This window comes from Cupressus sempervirens, chromosome 10, assembly GCF_028749045.1.
Source record: "Cupressus sempervirens isolate cs-2001-9-10 chromosome 10, ASM2874904v1, whole genome shotgun sequence".
In the NCBI taxonomy this organism is placed as follows: Eukaryota; Viridiplantae; Streptophyta; class Pinopsida; order Cupressales; family Cupressaceae; genus Cupressus; species Cupressus sempervirens.
This window is the reverse complement of record NC_143127.1, coordinates 833,472,660-833,493,136: the sequence shown is the minus strand read 5'-3', so window position 1 is coordinate 833,493,136 and position 20,477 is coordinate 833,472,660. Positions and strand designations below refer to the sequence as shown.

Sequence of the window (20,477 nt, the reverse complement as noted above, 5' to 3'; positions counted from 1 at the left end):
CTCAGAAAGACCTGCAACTGAAACTATTTAGGCCAAATGGCCTCTAAGTCCCTTTAATGTCCTGGTTAGCCTACGGGACCGTGGGAAAATAGGCTAACGACAACATCATGCTATGAATGCTAAAAAGGGGACATTACAATGTTCAATACAATTGAGAACCAGAGTCACTCTTCAACTAAAAAATGTATTATTTGTACTTGGCATCAAAAGAAATTTAGTTCCAGTTTCAGGCCTAGCAAATCAAGGGTATCGTATCACATTTCAAGAAGATAAAGTTCTATCCTGGCCCAATAACTCCAATATTAAGAACACAATCACCATTGGTTTCAGAGATGGAAGATTTAACAAACTTTGTAACCCTCAAAACCTAGCATTAAACCATGAAGTTTCAAATTCAAATGAAATGTGCCATAGAAGACTTGGCCATCTTCATTTTTGTGCTCTGCCATCTGTAGAAAAGAGTATAATAGGTCTACCTAGTCTAAAATCTAATCATATTGGAACATGCAAGGGATGTGCCCTAGGAAAAAATACCAAAGGATCTTTTCCAAAAGTGAACATAAATCTAAAACTGTACTTGAACTTATTCACATTGACCTGTGTGGTTCTACGTCAGTCCCTTCACTAAGTGGGTTCTTGTATTATGTAATTTTTATAGACGATTTCTCTAGGAAAACTTGGATTTGCTTCCTAAAACTTAAGGAATCAAATGAACTGTTATCCAAATTCAAAGAGTTTAAGCATTAATCGAAAATAAAACTGGGAAGAAAATCAAAACATTAAGATTTGACAATCAGGGCGATTATATCTCTGAGAACTTTAAAGAATTTTGCACCTTTGTTGGGATTAAGAGGAGTTTATAGTACCTTATAATCCTCAACAGAATAGAGTCGCATAAAGGAAAAACAAAGCTATCATCGAATCCGCTAAAGCATGATGCATGAACAAAACCTCCACATCTCATTCTGGACTGAAGCCTCTAATACCGCAATATACATTCAAAATAGATGTCCTCATTTAACCTTAGAGAACATAATCCCTGAAGAAGCTTTTACAGGAAACAAAGGAGATTTAAGTCACCTAAGAATCTTGGGATGTCCTATATATATTCATACTCCAAAAGAAAAGAGAACCAAACTTGAACCCTATGGGAAGGAAGGTATATTTAAAGGATATAGTGAATCCTCCAAAGGTTATAGGGTTTACATTCCAAGACAAAGAACTATTGAAATTAGCAGAGATGTAAAATTTGAAGAGGATATTGCTTATAACCTCTTTAAACACATTGAAGAATCAAATGAGGAATCAATTACTGAAATAGATGAGATTCCCATAGTTGAGAATTAGAGGCAGAATGGTCCAGAAGACCATGAACTCCTATCTCCAAATGCAAAAAATGTTGAAAATCCTATGAAAAGGCCATTGTGGTCAAGAAAGATGATTGAAGAAAACAATATAGAACCTGATGAGATATTTAGAGAAAGCAAGAAAACTAGAAGTCATTCATGGTATGTTACTCTAGTATCCGAACTAATAAAATTTGAACCTTCAATGTTGAAGAAGCATTATAATGTCAACCTTGGAAAGATGCAATGATTAAAGAATATTAATCTATATTTAAAAATGATGACTGGAATTTCGTACATAGACCTAAGGACAAATCCGTTGTCTCATCCAAATGGTTATTCAAAATCAAACATGCTCGATATGGTAGTATTGAAAAATACAAAGCCAAATTCGTAGCTTGGGGATTTTCTCAGAAGGCTGGAATTGATTATGAAGAGACATTTGCTCCGGTTGCTCGATACACCTCTTTCAGAACCATTATAGCCATTATAGCATCTAAAGAATGGAGAATACATCAAATGGACGTTAAGACCACTTTTCTAAATGGTGTTATCGAAGAAGAAGTATATATAGAACAACCAAAAGGATTTGTCACTCATGAAAAAAAATCCTATGTGAGCAAATTGAAGAAGGATCTATATGGCCTTAAACAAGCCCTCGAGGTATGGTACGAAAGGATATACAATTATCTCACTAAATTAGGGTACTCCAAAAATGAAGCTGATCCTAATATATATTTCAAAATATCAAATGGTGATATGATTATTCTTGTTTTTTTTTTGATGACTTACTAATAACAGGTGAAGACCATCTTATAGTAAAATGCAAACAGGATTTGGCAGCTGAATTTGACATGAAAGATCTTGGACTTCTACTCTAGTTCTTGGGTCTAGAAGTATGGAAAAAGGAGAACTACATATTCTTAAACCAAGGAAAATACACTTGACATCTTGACCAAATTTGGAATGATGGACTACAAGCCTTTGACCACACTGATGGAAACAAATCATCACAAGCTAAAAAATGACGAAATTGAATTTGAACCTACTGATCCTACATACTACAGACAAATAATCGGATCACTAATGTACTTGGTGAATACTCGTCTTGATATTTGTTACACAACTAATACATTAAGTCAATTCATGTGCAAGCCTAAGAAGATCCACCTCATGGTGCGGTACGATTGGACTTGGTCTTAAATATGATCGAGTTTAGATTCAACTTCATGGGTACTCAGATTCTGATTGGGCTGACAGCTCCATTGACGTAAAAGCACTACAGGATGTTTTAATCTTGGTTTAGCGATGATATCTTGGTTTAGCAGAAAGCAGTTAGCAGTTGCCCTAAGTTCCACTCGAGCAGAATAAATAGCTGCCTCCATGGGAGTCAGAGAAGCAACATGGTCAAGGAAGTTGCTAGATGGATTATTTGGGAAGCCTTTAAAACCTATAGTTAGACATTGTGACAATTAGAGCTAAATTAAGTTGTTGGTATATCCAGTTTTCCACAATTGGTCAAAGCATATTGAAATTCCTTATCATTACATCAGAGATATGATGGACAAAGATGTTCTCAAGTTAGAATACATCAGCACTAATGAACAAACTGCCGATATATTCACTAAACCTCTCTCTAAGCCTAAATTGGAGCATTTCAGAGGTAAACTTGGGATGATTCAAATGTGATTGTAACTCCTGAGGCTGAATCTTAGTTATATTGTAATATATATATATATATATATATATATATATATATATATATATATATATATATATATATATATATATATATATATTCTTTAACTTTTGTGTTAAAGAGTTACTGTCTTTCATATGTGAAATATGTCATGAAAGGTGAAGACCTTTCATTGATGTATATTTGGGAGGTGGCTGTTGTAAAGCGACGACCTTAACAATAGCTTGATCTGGTATCATGACAAACTGATTAAGTTGTTGTCCCGGAGTGCTGGAAGTCATGATAACGAATGTATCATGATAGACTACATTAATTTGTTGTCCCAGAGTGCCGGAAATCATGATACTTGTCATGATAGTGATCATGACATTTTTATTTCTTGTTATCTGATAGACTACATGAACTTGCTGTCTCGGATTGCCAGAAATCAGATAACCTATTCTCTTGATAATCAGCAATGAGGTCGATGCTAGTGCCCATATTAAGAGAATATGAGTGTATATATGCATTACATGATTGCACACACACACACACACACACATCTGCAGCAGTAAATATACTCAGATCGATCCCTGTTAATATATCTGATATTTCATAATAACATTGATAATGTTATCAGGCACCTTCCTTAAGAGTATCGGGTGCGTCATAGAAGCCGATGCACTTATATAAAGAAGGGATTAATATTAGTTAAGGTTATGTCACGTAGGGATATGACCCTACGTGGCAATAGTCACATAGAGTCATGTCTCTACGTGAGCATGACTCTTCAAACCCATATATATAACCGATCATTTCTGTTTGAACAATACCAATCACAACGACAGTATTCAGTATAAGCAGCAGTGACAAATAAATTATCATATCAACCTTCAGTCAAGTATTCAAACATCGTACTGATATTTAATCAGAAGTTGTTTATAAGCAAAGTTAAATTAATTTGTATGATTGCATCTCAGGCAATAACTGATTCAATAAACTGTTATTCAGATCAGTCTCTCTATCAGAGATCCTGCTAACATTTACATTATAGGGCCTTTTAATACAATAGAAGTCTACAATGTTGACATATATGATTAACTTGCCAACAGAAGTCTCTGTTTTACATTGTGACAAAATTAAAAATATCATAAAGATGATTACAATGAGTAACATGATAGAAAAACAAGTCCAAAATGTCCTTCAATCAGCCTATTGTTGAAATAACTAAGGGTTACAAGTTATCTAAACATGATCATTTATCAGCAAAAAATATGTGTATATTTGATTTGCTTGCATAAATAAATAAATTTAAACAAATACACATTTTTAATGTTTTGGGATAGGAGATTTTTGAAGACCCCGAGATGCAGAGGGGACACCTAGGCGTCCCTGAAAGGTGTAGGCGACCCCTTGGTGCCCTTGCATTCCGGCAGTAATTGAGCAGCTGGTTGTGGACATGGGGTCCCCACATCTTGGGGACGGGTCGCCGCGTAAATAACAACCTTTTAAAGGCATGTTGTAATGATTATTCTGAGTTTCATCAAACTATGTATTAGGTGAACAGGTGCATTCATAGCATCGATGCTGGGTGTTGAGTGTCCATTTTGATGGCTTTTAATTGTGTTCACTGTTGACCAAGTTTATAGAGGAGAAATCTGCTGTGAAGGATTCTTTGCTACTTGTATTGACCATGACTACTTGTTGATTAGTAATCTGCCGACGGTAGAGAAGGTGTGAATAACAATTGGCTGCTGGTTTGTTGAGTTCAATTAATAGAATTATAGTGAAAATATTAAATTAAATAGAAAATGGAGCGAACTGGGAAGAGTAGTAATGCCCAACTACAACATCAGCTTAACAATTTTTACAACAGGGGAATGGTTATAAAGATCATATGGTTGGTAATTGTTAACATCTGTGAGTCCTGCACTAGTTTGGTGGCTGTCATCAACAATCAAATTCAGAAATAGATAATAAGATTGTTAAATGAAGTCCTTACAAGCTATAGACAATCAGAGGCAAACACTCTTCTAATGATGTGTCATGTTTAAATCGTTTTTGTTGTTTTGGGGTTTAGGTTTAAGGCTGAATAATTTTTTTCCCGGGGTTCAGTCTGGCTTGGTTTGGCTATATATAAAAACGTCAATACTGATAATGAAAATAGAAGGCCTCATTTGTTATGAAAAAAGGGGAGAAACTTACATGCCAATCAGGGTTTAGATATGGTTAGTCACATGGGTGTGCCTGGTAACATACTTCAAATTAAATAGAGTAGGACTAGTGGTAGTTTCATTTCCTTTTTTCTTATAATTTTAAGATTTTGATATTTTTAACTTCTTATATTATAAATGTTCTAATTGGACATGCGCTGTTTTTCATTATGTTTTTAATACTGGGTATCCAAAGTTGTAGAAGAGAGTACCTGGATCAGTATCTGTACGAGTAAGGAAGGGTTCAAGGGCATCTAGGCTATAACCTGATAACACAGGTCAGAATTTAAACACATATGATGTAAAGGATTATCAGATCTCCGATAGAGTAACAGTGTAAGTATTGTGATGTACTTGTCAGTAGTTCTGATATGTATCTAATTCAATTTATCAACCTGCTATCCCCTGCGACTGTAATGAACTATGCAAGCACTTAGAACAGAGAACAATCTATAATGATTATCTTCAGACCGACTGTGAAATACTTCAATGGTGAATAGCTGGATTTGACTGCAGATTGGTATTGTCTATCCTGCTGCTGTAGATGCTAATCATGATGTTGTGATTCATGATGTTCACTAGCAGCAGTAATAGTAATACTTATATGAGACAAAGAGTCATGTCCATGTATGGACACGACTCTACGTGGTACAAGTACCATGTAGGGTCATGTCCCTTCGTGGTCTTTAATTAGTCAACCATAATAAAATGCTCAGCCACAATTATCTGATCGGGAGTATTCCAAAGCATGTTACATAATATGATATCGGTGGTTTATACTGCCATGTTAATTATATAAGAGGAACCTGATAATTATGAGGCAAACATATCATATTCAGTTTGGTAAATCATGTCTCATGTTTTGTGTGTGTGTGTGTGTGTGTGCAGAGCGTATGAATATATTTATTATTCTGATTTACCATATGCTTCAATTCGACTGAAGCTACAACTTTAACACTCCTTCTTAACGAGGGAGGATTGAATCATCAATGTTTCCTCACCATAGTGATATTCACTTGATATGTGCACTGACATCAGATTTTGATGTCTATCAAGAGAATATGTTAGCTGATTTCCGGCACTCCAGGACAGCAACTTAATGTAATCTATCAGATAACGAGAAATCACAATGTCATCTGACACTTTGGGACAACAACTTAATGAAGTCTGATCATGATATGTTCGTTATCATGACTTTCGGTGCTCGGTGATCATGATAACAGGTCAAGCTATTGATAAGATCGTCACCTTTGATAAGATTCATTCTCAAGAGTTACAATCACATTTTAATTATCCCAAGTTTCCCTCGAAAATGTTCCACTTTTGGTTTAGAGAGAAGTTTAGTAAATATATTGGCAGTCTGCTCATCAGTGCTAATGTATTCCAACTTGATGTTTCTTTCCATCATATCACTAACATAGTGATAGGGAATCTCGTGCTTTGATTGGTTGTGGAAGACTGGATTTACTGATAGCTTTATACAACTTTGATTGTCACAGTGCATAATTGTAGGGTTCAGTGACTTTCCAAATAATCCAACTAATAGCTTCCTTCACCATACTACCTCTTTGGCTCCCATGGAGGCTGCTATATATTCGGCTTCAGTGGAACTCTGAGCAACTGTTGACTGTTTTCTGCTGAACTAAGATATCATGGCAGATCAAAGGCTAAAATTGTTGTCGGTAAATTCTATATTGTAGCCGACAGGTAGAATTATATCCGAAGGGTGTGAGATGGTTGAGTCACCCCTTCGGGAAAATATATGTACACCATCCAGAAGGGACTATTGAGAGATCATTGTAATCATCATAATCATTTGTAAGCATTGGAGTGCATATTGCGTATATGAATAAAGTATCTGTTTTGTGTTATATCTTACTGTACTACATGTGATAAGTCTCTTTTTACCCTGTATGGTAAAAATTTAAATATTTCACAATACCCTTGATGATTGAGTTTAAAATGCCATAAATGATCTTGTCCACTTATCTGACATGAATTTTTTACAGAATTCTAAAAAAAAGTTATAAAGCACAACTCAACTGAAGTTTAATTCTCCATGCCTTCAAAAATAAATAACAGGCCTTTTATTTTATTATTAAAATAAAATAATTACAGCTACATTGTTGAGATTTCCATGGCTTGCACTTTCAGTGACGACACACTTGGCTCTTGTAGGTATACATGGCATCTCGGGGTTTGGTCAGTTTAGGTAGCCAGTAGTGACGACTCTGGCTTCAATTGCGATTCAGCCCACCGTGGAGATACAAGTTGTTCCCAAGGCATTAGCAAGGGTACGTCTGCCACTAATAGAGGTAGCTGTTCCGGAAGTAACGATGGAGCTTGCTCGTGAGGTTTTACTAGAGGTTGGGGCTGAGGTACTTGTACCTGATGCAGAGATGGACATTGAGGCAGGAGTAATGGAGATACCGCTAGGCGAGGGTTTGAGGGCATCTGGCGTCCATTTGGATGTAGTGGGTTCAAATGCAGTGGTTATGGTGATACAACATTATTAGCATTGCCTGAACCAGATAGAGAGAGCAAAACCAAGAAGTTGAGCACGTACCTGAGTACACGGTTCCACTGTACCCTAGCGCCTCGAGTGACATACATGCATACACCTACGCGAGAAGTTGTTCCGGAGGAAGACCCTTGACAGGCACAGGTGGAGTGTCAATCGGCACAGAATGATGGATTATCGCATAGCGCTGTTGAGCGAATGGCAGAAGCAATAGAGAGGGCTATGGGTGTGTAGTAGCAACATCTAGTAGTGACAAAAATAGTGATGAGAGAAGCATTTTTCGCTGATATAGCAGCTCTAGCGACTTGGGCTTGCCAAGTAGTGGCCTCGGTAGAGATAAAGGCTTTGGACTCAGTAGTAAAGGAGCTAGAGAGAGTGGTATCTTTCATGAAATTAGGATGCCCGACTACCTTTAAAGTTTGTTTTGAGAAACGAAGATGGACGAGTGTGGAGACTGGAGAGAAGCAGCAGGATTGGGTCACTATGAAAGGTCCAGGTATGGGGAGCCGAGTAGAGGTTTTGACTTTGGAGATAGTCGAGGTACACAGGGATGTATATTACACCCTTCAGAGGAGCCAGGTAGATCAAGTAGTAGCAGAGAGGGATCGAGAGGAGTTAGCTACCAAGCTAGCTGCAGAGAGGGCAACCTTGTTAGCTAGACAAAATCAACTACAAAAGGTGACAGCAGAGAAGGAAGAGTTAGCAACGGAGAAGGAGTGGGTGGCAGATGAGAAAGAGAGAGAGCTGGGATGATGCAGTCAGCTTTGGAGCTCCAGATGGAGGCTAAGGCTGAATTGAAAGTTCGGAAGGAGCAAGTCTATAAGCTACGAGCAGAGCTGAATGAGCTTAGGGCACAAACAACTACTACTCCAGGGACACGTTCCTCTTCTTAGTAACAAAAAATGATGTAAGTAGTTGTTTATTTTGAGTTTTGTTGTTTTGTCATCTAGAGACGACTTTCCTCAGAAGAAGTCTCCTCCCCGACCACTGTCAGTATTTCCACCATTTGGTCTCAGTCGTTTTTATCCGACCATGGTCTTGGTGCCAAGTGTATCAAGATGTCTCCACTGCATGATCGAGGGTTTTCCTAGTGCGAGTGGTCTCGGTTTGGCCTCCAGTGCATCGTTGGGGATCATTCGCATTGTTGCCTCCAATAATAACCTGATGACATAATGCGGCATGTAGAATGTCTTGTGCTGTAATGTCATAAATTCATACATCCGTTCTACCAACAATGTAGCCTAGTCGTACACTCTTCCATGCAAAATCCTGTTCATCATCACTACCTGTGGAAATGAAATGTTTGAGGCGCGGCTAGAACCTGTGAGATGACTCTTCACGACGTCCATAAGACAATGCCAGTGACCTTCCTACACGTTGGTTTTCTTCAATCCTTTGCCCCTCGACGTGTCCGTGAGAGCTTCTTGCTTAGCTTGTGTCAGATCCCCACATACCAACTGTATCAATTGTGTCTTTAGCTCCTGACTCAACTTTTTTGGTTTGCTATCTATTTTTCTTCTCCCTTGTGGATGACCAGGTATCCTAAATACCCATTTGAAGTCCGCCGGTCTGAATGATATGACCAAATTACAACCAAGGTAAGAAAACGTGCTGGTTTGAGAGAACCTATCGTACGTTTCTATCATGAGGCCTAAAAACTCTTCATAATCTCTGACATAGAACACAGGCATTTGTATCACCCATTCTACCTGTGCCTTCCAAATACTGGCTTTCACTAGATAGTTATCAGGTGTCTCCTGCCACCACTTCTGGCATTCTGCTCCATTCAATCCTTCAAATGCAACATTTTGCGCTGTGGGATTATCTGTTGCAGCCGACTGTGTTAGTTGCTTCACTTTCTTTTTGCTTGGTCCTATACTTGTTCTTCTTGCTACACGGACTTTGGATGGAAAAGTCTTTACATACCTGTTCATAGTTGTAGTTGTTGTTGAATATTCGTCCAATTTCTTTTTCCAGGCTCTCTTGCTGGCTAAATGCATAACTGCCACCTTTTTGTCGTTTTGCTTGAATAAGAAAAATCTGTTGGGTCAGTTACCCCCCTCCGTACAACGTTATTTCTAACTTTCTTCTCCTCTCATTGGCGTCTATACGGATCTTGCTTTCCTAAAAATTACGGCTCCTATTTCCTCCTCCCTCAAATGCTCTGTCACAGCCTCTCTAACCTACCATGTTATGCCTTCACTCTAATTTATTCCACCCAGCTTCGCTTATTGCCTTTGTACGATGACTTCATTAATGCCCCTCTATTCGTATGGTTTCCGTGAATCAATGTATGATCTTCTGTGTGTTCATTGTTTTCCAAAATACCATATGGTGTGTCAAGGGGCAGAGGATTGAAGAAATCCAATGTGCAGGAAGGTCACTGGTGTTGGCCTCACAACCTCTAGCCACGCCTTAGACATTCCATTTCCATAGGTAGTGATGATGAACGGGATTCTGCATGAAAGAGTGTACAACTGGGCTGCATTGTTGGCAGAACGGATGTATGAATTTATGACATTACAGCACAAGACATTCTACATGCCACATTATGCCATCGGGTTATTCTTGGAGGCAACAATGCGAATGATCCTTAACGATGCATTGGAGGCAGTAGAGTGACACTTGGCTCAATGTACCTAGGAGTTAGAGGTACAGAAGGCGGCACGGGTGGCTATCAAGGTCAAATTGGCTAGGGAGAGTATTGTGTTAGTGGAGGCTACAGATGCAAAGTGTTTTAGTTAGTCACAGTTAATGTATTCTATTTTGTTAATTTGTCTCAGCAATGTTGTAATTGTCATCTAGAGATGACTTTACTTTTAGGGGGTGGATGATGTTGTCGGTAAATTCTATATTCTAGCCGACAGGTAGAATTATATCCGAAGGGCGCATGACGGTTGAGTCACCTTTAGGAAAATATATGTACACCGTCCGGAAGGGACTATTGAGAGATCATTGTAATCATCAATAATCATTTGTAAGCACTGGAGTGCATATTGTGTATATGAATAAAGTATATGATTTGTGTTATATCTTATTGTACATGTGATAAGTATCCTTTTACCCTGTACGGTAAACAAAAACATCCAATAGTACTTTCACAGTTGATAGAACAACCTGCCCAATTAGAATATGTATACTCTTATAGTTGAATCTCACCATGATCATATTTCAAACCAAATCTTATGGTACCGTACAAGTGTCTCAAGATGTGCTTTGCTGCCATTAGATGGATCTTCTTGGGTTCCCACATAAATTAACTTAATGCATTCGTTGCATAAGAAATATTAGGATGAGTATTCACCAAATACATTAGAGATTCGATTATTTGTCTGTAGTGTGTTGGATTTGTAGGTTCAAATTCAATTCCATCACTTTTAAGCTTATGAATATTTGTTTCCATTGGTGTGGATAACAATTTAGAGGCCATCATTCCAAATTTGGTCAATATATCAACAGTGTATTTTCCTTGGTTTAGAAAAATGTAGTCCTTTTTGTAAAGTTTCTGCAATTCCTACGACTGAATATAGACTAGATTCGATCTTGTTCTTGTCCTTTGATTTGCTGAAAATAACTTCAAAGTATCGCTTTCAATTGAATTAGAAATGTAATTCAGAATTTTGTCTTTTACTTCTGCAATTCGAATGTGGGTAGTAATGACTAAGGAGCAGACTTGTCTTTGTTCTTGTGTGCTCTTAGACTTCATCCTTACCCTCTGTAAGTATAGGAATCAAGGGACATGTCCTTAGAAAGGATATGTCTCTTCCAAAGTCATATGCCTAACCTCTAGAAGGCGGCGACTTTCTAAGAATAATTAAATATTAATTACAAACATAAACAATGTTGTTAGATTAGTATTACTATTAAACCAAAACCCTAAGGATAGACGCCAATCTTATAAAGGGAACAATGCAAAGACTTAGTCCTTATCATGCTATATCAGATCTGATCGATCTATTATCAGATTAGTATGCTTAACAAGTTACAGATTTAACACTCCCTCTTAACTTGATAATCATTTTGAGAGATATCATATCTAGCAACATCAATAAAGATGAACAAGCAAGAATTGATACTTTATATCTATCTGAATCTCCTTAGCATGTGGTATCATAGAACGCATGATACAATGTCATATTACTAAACTCGTAGTATGACAAATCATTGCTGCTAGTGATAACAGTATTGCAAAGAATACAATGTACAGGATAAATTTGAAGAGTAATTTAATTTCTTCATTTATCCAAGTTGTGACTCATAGATACTGGTATTTCTATATCACAACATGATCCTGAGTATAAGACCTACCAGAATACAGAATAAACCTGGAGAATAAATAAATTCTTTCTTTATCCAAATTGTGACTTATCACAATATGATCTTGAACTCATCTAGATCTTACAGTAGAACTCTACTGTTTAGCACATTATCTAAGAGATCGCCATCTCTCATAATGTCTTTTATCCAAGTGTTAATTATCTCAGAGATCGTCATCTCTTAAATAATGAATACAAATGGTGGAGCCCATAGCAGTCAATAGCCTAATAAATAAAATTATTCTATTAATAATTTAAAGAATACAAATAGAGTACAATTCAACCATACCAAGTCTTCTCTTGAAGTGGTCTATCTTCACTCTAGATAGAGGTTTGGTGAGTATGTCTGCTGTCTGATCTGCAGTGCAAATGTATTCTAATTTTACAGAATTCCTGTCTACCATATCTCTTACATAATGGTAAGGAATTTCAATATGCTTGGACTTGTCATGAAAAACTGGATTCACCAAAAGCTTGATGGAACTTTGATTATCACAATGAATAATTGTAAGATTCATGGCTTGCCCAAATAATCCCACAAGTAACTTCCTTAGCCAAACTGCTTTTCGAGAGGCCATTGCTGCTGCAATGTATTTGGCTTCTGTAGAGCTTTGAGCTACTAAAGACTGCTTCGTGCATATCCAAGATATCACTGCTGATCCTAAACTGAAACATGCTGAAGTACTTTTCCTGTCTTTAACGCTTCCACCCCAATCCGAGTCAGTGAATCCATGTAAATCTAAGCCAATTTTCTCGTATTTGAGTCCAAAATTAAGAGTGCCTTGTAAGTATCTCATAATGTGTTTAACTGCAACTAGGTGAATCTCCTTTGGCTCACACATAAATTGGCTCAAGGCATTAACAACATAGCTAATATCAGGTCTTGTATTTACTAAGTACATAAGGGACCCAATCATCTGTCTGCAGAGAGTAGAATCTATAGAAGGTGATTTTGCTGCTGCTTCTTTAAGTTTATGTAGATTAGTCTCCATTGGAGAAGACATAGACTTGCAATTCCACATTTCAAATCTCTTCAAAATGTCTGATGTATGCTTCCCTTGATTAGGTATAATACTGTCAAAATTTTGCCATACTTCCAGTCCTAGGAAGTAATGAAAGAGTCCTAAGTTTTTCATCTCGAATTCTCTAGTTAGATCTTTCTTGCATTGATCTATAAGATGATCATCGCCTATTATTAGTAAATCATCAACATACAGTATTAAAATTACCATATCATCTTTATCTCTTTTATAATATAAATTTGGATCAGCTTCATTCTTGGAGAATCCTAAGCCGGTGAGATATTTATCAATTCTTTCATACCAGGCCCTTGGAGCCTGCTTAAGCCCATAGAGAGCTTTCTTGAGCCTGCAAACAAAAATGTTAGGATCATGCGTTTCAAATCCTTCAGGTTGCTCCAGATATACTTCTTCTGTAATCTTTTTGTTTAGGAATGCTGTTTTTACATCGATCTGATGTACTTTCGATCCCTTTGATGCTGTAATTGCTAAGACTGCTCTTACGGAGGTATATCTGGCAATAGGAGCAAAGGTTTCTTCATAATCAATCCCTTCTTTCTGAGAAAATCCTCTAGCTACAAGTCTAGCTTTATACTTCTCAATGCTACTATCAGCAGCATGCTTTATTTTAAATATCCACGAAGAAACAATAGATTTTCCTTTAGGTCTTAGAACAATTTCCCAAACATCATTCTTCATAATAGATTGGTATTCTTTTGTCATAGCTTCTTTCCAAGCTGTATGTTTAATAGCATCAGAAGGATTGGTTGGTTCTGTTTTGGATAAATCACTCATGTTTGCTGTATAACTAGAGAATCTTTTAGGTCTTTTGCTTTTTCTAATTGTTCCGGAAGGTGCAGCAAAGTCTTGAGCTGCCTCGACTGCTTTAATGGCCCAAAGTGGTATTTTCTTTGAATTTTGAGTTTCTTCAAGATTTAGATTTTGAATTTCATCTTCAATTTCTTCTAAGTTCTCCCTCTGGGACCCAAATTCACTATTTCTTTCAGAACTAGGTAAAGGAGAAGGATCTTCAAAGCTTAGGGCTCTTTTGAATGCTAGATCTTCTTCAAAAATTACATCCTTACTAAGTTTGATACTTTTCTGTCCAGGTATGAAAATCCTATATGCCTTAGATGTTTCACTATACCCTACAAAAATACCTTTTCTCCCAGAGGGTTCTAACTTGATTCTCTTTTCTTTTGGAACATGGATATATACGGGGCACCCAAAAATCCTAAGATGACTTATATTGGGTTTAACCTTAGTAAATACTTCTTTAGGAGTTTTATCTCTAAGGTAAGAGTGAGGGCTTCTGCCCAAAGGTAATATTCTAGATTTTGATCAAATATCATAGCTCTAGCAGCTTCTATAATCGTTCTATTCTTTCTTTTTGCTACACCGTTTGTTCTGGATTATAAGGAACGGTGTACTCCCTCTTACTTCTTGTTTCTTTACAAAACCTTTTAAACAAATCTGAGATGTATTCCCCTCCATTATTAGTTTTAAGAGTTTTAATTTTATGTCCTGATAAGTTTTCAATTCTTTAAATCTATTTAGGATTTCTTCTGATTCTTTGCATTTTAGGAAGTAAATCCATGTTTTCCTAGAGAAGTCATCAATGAACAAAATATAGTACCAGAATCCTCCAAGAGAAGGAACAGACATAGGTCCACATAAATTTAAATGAATTAATTCTAAAACATTATTTGTTTTTCTAGTGCTATCATGAAATGGACTTCTAGTGTTCTTACCCAGTGCGCACCCTTTGCATATGCTTGAGTGGTCTTTATTGAGTTTAGGTAAACCAATAACGATCTTCTCCATAGTTGATAAGGTTTTGAAGTTTAGATGCCCTAATCTTCTGTGCCAATTTGCATTTTTGTCTTCAGCTTCATGAATTAAGGCTTGAATAGGTCGACTAGATTCTGAATTCAATTTTTACAAATATCCTTTTCTCTGACCAATCAACTTTGCTTTCTTGATTGAGGAGTTCTTTGCCCAAGTTATTACTTTCCTGTCCACAAATGCAACATTATGCCCATCATCTTCAAGTGCTGTAATTGGGTAATTCCTGGTACGTAGAGTACACCTTTGAGAAGAAGAGAATTTCTAGATTTTAGTTTCAAGGTACAATTTCCAATTCCTTCGACGGGATGTGCTGAATTATCACCAATGATAACTTCGCCATTGACCTTTTTTGAAATAGAGTCTAGTGCTTCTTTGTATCCTATTATATGTCTAGAAGATGCACTATCAATTACCCATGCTTCACTTGAAATTTCATTTGATAGTGATGAGTACAATACACAATTCTCAGGATCATAGGTATCTTCTTCCCTAGTAACATTTGTACAGTTTGCTTGTTGTTTAGAATTCTTAGGACAATTAGATCTGTAGTGTCCAAACTTTTCACATTTGAAACACTTTATTTTAGATAAATCTTTCTTGGGTTTGCCATTCTTTTGATTTCCCTTTTTCTTCTTGAAATGGTTCTTCTTGCCCTTATAGGAGTTTGTATTAAGAACATGAAGTTCTTTCATCTTCTGTTTTCAGTTTCCTTCCTTTAGTTTTCTGGATTCTTCTTGAAAACAATTGTTCTCAAGTTTGTTGAAGTTAGGAAGATTATCTCTAACACTTATCCCTCGTGCAAAAGTCTCCCATGAATTTGGTAATCCATCTATAGCCATTAGTGTTAATTCTGTCTCACTAATAATTGTTTCTATATTTGACAATTCATCTCTAATGCCGACAACCCTTAGGAAGTAAGAATTCATTGATTCTCCTTTTTTTATCTAAATGTGATTTAGTTTCCTTTTCAGTGCGAGAACCCTAGTTGCATTGTTGACCTCATATGCATTACGTAATGCTTTCATCATAGCAGATGCAATTTGATGTTTTGTAAGTATGGGTATGGTATCATTTTTTACTCCATCTAATATGATTTGAATGACTTTTCTATTTCCTTTGCTCCAGATAGATTTATGAGGTTTAATTGGAGGTTGTATGGATGCTCTATTAACAAATTGTTTTACATCATTCTCTTCAAGAATCATCATGATTCTGAATTTCCAAGCATCAAAGTGTTCTTTCCCATCAAACTTGTCTTCGGGTTGGATTGTGTATGCCATTGAAGATAGGAGATAGTTGTTAGATATTTATAAAGTCTGATTACTGAATTTTGCAAAGCCTAGGTTCGACTACTAGAGCTCTAATACCATGTAAAGTTTCTGCAATTCCAATGACTAAATATAGACTAGATTCGATCTTATTCTTCTCCTTTGATTTGCTGAGAATAACTTCAAAGTATTGCTTTCAATTGATTTAGAAATGTAATTCAGAATTTTGTCTTTTACTTCTGCAATTTGAATGTGAGCAGTTATGACTAAGGAGCAGACTTGTCTTTGTTCTTGTGTGCTCTTAGACTTCATCCTTACCTTCTATAAGTATAGGAATCAAGGGACATGTCCTTAGAAATGACATATCTCTTCCAGAGTCATTTGCCTAACCTCTAGAAGCCGGCGACTTTCTAAGAATAATTAAATATTAATCACAAATATAAACAATGTTGTTAGATTAGTATTAAACCAAAATCCTAAGGATAGACACCGATCTTATAAAGGGAACAATGCAAAGACTTAGTACTTTACCTATCATGCTATATCAGATCTGATCGTTCTATTATTAGATCAGTATGCTTAACAAGTTATAGATTTAACACTTTTGCCATACTTCCAGACCCAGAAAATAGTGTAGAAGTTCGAAATCTTTCATATCAAACTCAGATGCAAGATCTTGTTTGCATTTTGCAATAAGATGATCTTCTCTTGTAATTAGTAACTAATCAACATATAGAACTAAAACTATCATATCACCATCTAATGTCTTGAAATATATATTAGGATTAGCTATATTTTTGGAGTATCATAATTTGTTGAGATAACTATCTATCCTTTCATACCATGCCTTGGGGGCTTGTTTAAGGCCGTAGAGTGCCTTCTTTAATTTGTACACATAAGAATTTTTGTCGTGAGTGACAAATCCTTCTGATTATTCTATATACACTTCTACATTGATAACACCATTCAAAAAAGCAGCATTGATGTCCTTTCGATATATCTTCTATCTTTTAGATGCTGCAATAGTAATAATGGTTTTGACAGAGGTGTATCGGGCAATTGGAGCAAATGTCGTTTTAAAAACAATTCCAGCCTTCAGAGAAAATCCCTGGTTAACGAATCTGGCTTTGTATTTTTCAATATTAACATCTGGTGCATGTTTAATTTTGAATAACCATTTAGAGGAGACAACTGATTTGTCCTTAGGTCTAGGTACGACATCCTAAGCATCGTTTATTAATATAGATTGATATTCTTCAATCGTTGCATCTTTCCAAGGTTGACATGATAATGCCTCTTCAACACTTGATGGTTCAGATTTGATGAGTTCGGATACTAGAGTAACATAGCATGAATGATTTCTAGTTTTCTTTCTTTCTCTAAATATTTCATTAGGTTCTACATTGTTTTCTTCAATCATCTTTCTTGCCCATAGTGGCCTTTTCTTTTTGTTAGGGGTTTCAACATTTTCCGTATTTGATGATGGTAGTTCATGATCTTTTGGACCATTCTCCCTCTGATTCCCAACTATGGGGTTCTCATTTGTAGTTGATTCCTCGTTTGATTCTTCAATGTTTTTAGAGACTCTATAAGTAGTATATTCTTCAAATTTGACATCTCTGCTGATTTCAATAGTTATTTGTCCTAAAATGTAAACCCTGTAACCTTTGGAGGCTTCACTATACCCTACAAATATACCTTTCTTCCCAGAGGGTTCTAGTTTGGTTTACTTTCGGAACATGAATATATACATGACATGTAAAGATTCTTAGGTGACTTAAATTTGGTTTGTTTCCTGTAAAGGCTTCTTTAGGGGTTATATTCTCTAAGATTGAATGGGGACATCTATTTTGAATGTACATCGTGGTATTAGAGGCTTCAACCTAGATTGAGATGTGGAGGTTTTGATCATGCATCATGGCTTTAATGGATTCAATGATAGTTATATTTTTCATTTCTACCACTCCATTCTGTTGAGGATTATAACGTACTGTAAACTCCCTCTTAATCCCACTAGAAGTGCAAAATTCTTAAAAGTTCTGATAAATATATTCACCCAAATTGTCAGATCTTAGTGTCTTGATTTTCTTCCTAGTTTGATTTTCGACTAATGCTTAAACTCTTTGAGCTTTGATAATACTTCATTTGATTCCTTAAGGGTCTGTTTGGTTGCATGCATAGGAATGGAGAATAGGAATGGATATTGGGAATAGGAATGACTATTGCAAGAACAACTATTTTTTGGAATGGGTATATAAGCTCATTTTAGAGGCAAAATGGGAATATGTATTCCTATTCCCTATTCCAATTGACAAACCAAACGGAAAATAGAAAACGTATTCCAGATTTTCTATTCCTATTCCAGCAACCAAATGGGCCCTAAGTTTCAGGAAATAAATCCAAATTTTATTGGAGAAGTCATTTATAAAGATTACATAATACAAGAAACCTCCTAGTGAAGTTACTGACATAGGACCACACAAGTCAGCGTGAATAAGTTCAAGCACGGTTTTAGATTTATGTTCACAATTTGGAAAAGATCCTTTGGTATTTTTTCCCAAGGCACATCCCTTGCATGTTCCAATACGATCAGATTTTAGACTAGGTAGACTTGTTACAATCTTTTCTACAGATGGAAGAGCACGGAAATGAAGGTGGCCTAGCCTTCTATGCCATATTTCATTAGGGTTTGAAACTTCATGGTTTAATGCTGTGTTTTGAGGGTTACAAAGCTTATACAGACTTCCATCTCTGCAACCTATGGTGATTGCATTCTTAATATTTGAGTTCTTAGGCCATGATAGAACTTTATCTTCTTGAAAGGTGATACGATACCGTTGATTTGCGAGGCCTGAAGTTGAAACCAAATTCCTTTTGATGCCAGGTACAAATAATGCATCTTTTAGTTGTAGAGTAACTTTGGTTTTCAGTGGTATTGAACAGGTCCCAATTCCTTTTACTGGATAGGTGGAGTTATCCCCTATTGTTTTTTCTTCAGTAGGGTCACCTTCAAAGGTTTCAAATTTGTCTTTGAATCCAATTATATGTCGAAACGCTCCATTGTCTATTATCCACATATTTTTGTTGGTATTTAGCTCACTTGATAAGGCTAAAAAGAATGCTAAATTTTCTTACTTTCCGGGCAGAATTCGTGAGTGTGTCCAAATTTATCACATTTGTAGCATTGAATTTTAGACACGTCTCTTTTTTGGTATGTTTCATTACCCTTTCCCCTTTTTTCATTTGAAATGTCTTATCTTTCCTTTAAAATTTGAATTTACTAGAAGAGCTTGAATTTCTCCCTCTTGATTTGGATTGATTCCTCTACTGATTAATCTTGATTCCTCTTGAGTATAGTCATTCTTGAGTTGATCGAAATTTGGCAATTCAGGTTGAGCACTGATTCCTTGGATAAAAGATTCCCAAGACATAGGTAATCCTTTAAGAGCTATGTGAGACAATTCTTTGTCGTCTGTCTTATTTCCAACGGTTGAGAGTTGATCTTTTAATTCTACAATTCTGAAGAAATAAGATGTGATGGTCTCTCCTTCATTCAACTTGATTTATAGTAGTTGCTGTTTCAAGGTGAGTAGTCTACTGGTATTATTGATTTCAAATGTATTTTGAATTGTCATGAACATCTCATAAGCAGTTTTTAGATTTGATATAGAGGGAACTATATGATCTTTAATAGAATCTATAATAATCTTCATAGCTTTATTATTATATCTTTTGCAGATTGTTTTATCTGGTTCATTTTCAGGCATTGTTTTATTTTCTTTCACATATCCTTCTCATTCAAGTTCTTGTAGAATAATCATAATTCAAATCTTCCATGAAACAAAGTTTTAAGCACCTTCAAGTCTATCCTCTAGTCTTACGTGGTTCATCATGATAGCAATCTGAACTTTGAATGATAACTGATTATTTATGCTCTATCAGTTAGGCTCCGATACCATAGTTCTGATATGTATCTAATTCAATTTATCAACCTGCTATGTCCTGCGACTGCAATGAACTATGCAAGCACTTAGAATAGTGAACAATCTACAATGATTATCTCTGATCGACTTTGAAATACTTCAAGGGTGAATAGCTTGAATCGGGTGCAGATTGGTATTATCTATCCTGCCGCTGTAGATACTAATCATGCCGTTGTGATTGATGATGTTGACTAGCAGCAGTGATAGTAATACTTATACGAGACAAAGAGTCACGCCCATCTATGGACATGACTCTATGTGGTACACGTACCATGTAGGGTCATG

At 36.2% G+C, this 20,477-nt stretch overlaps 1 protein-coding gene across 1 annotated transcript in view; it reads left to right on the top strand.

Annotated features, from left to right (window-relative positions):
- LOC149536571 (vacuolar protein sorting-associated protein 26B) overlaps nucleotides 1-20,477 on the top strand; it is a 196,201-nt gene that overhangs the window by 74,459 nt on the left and 101,265 nt on the right. The window lies entirely within an intron of this gene.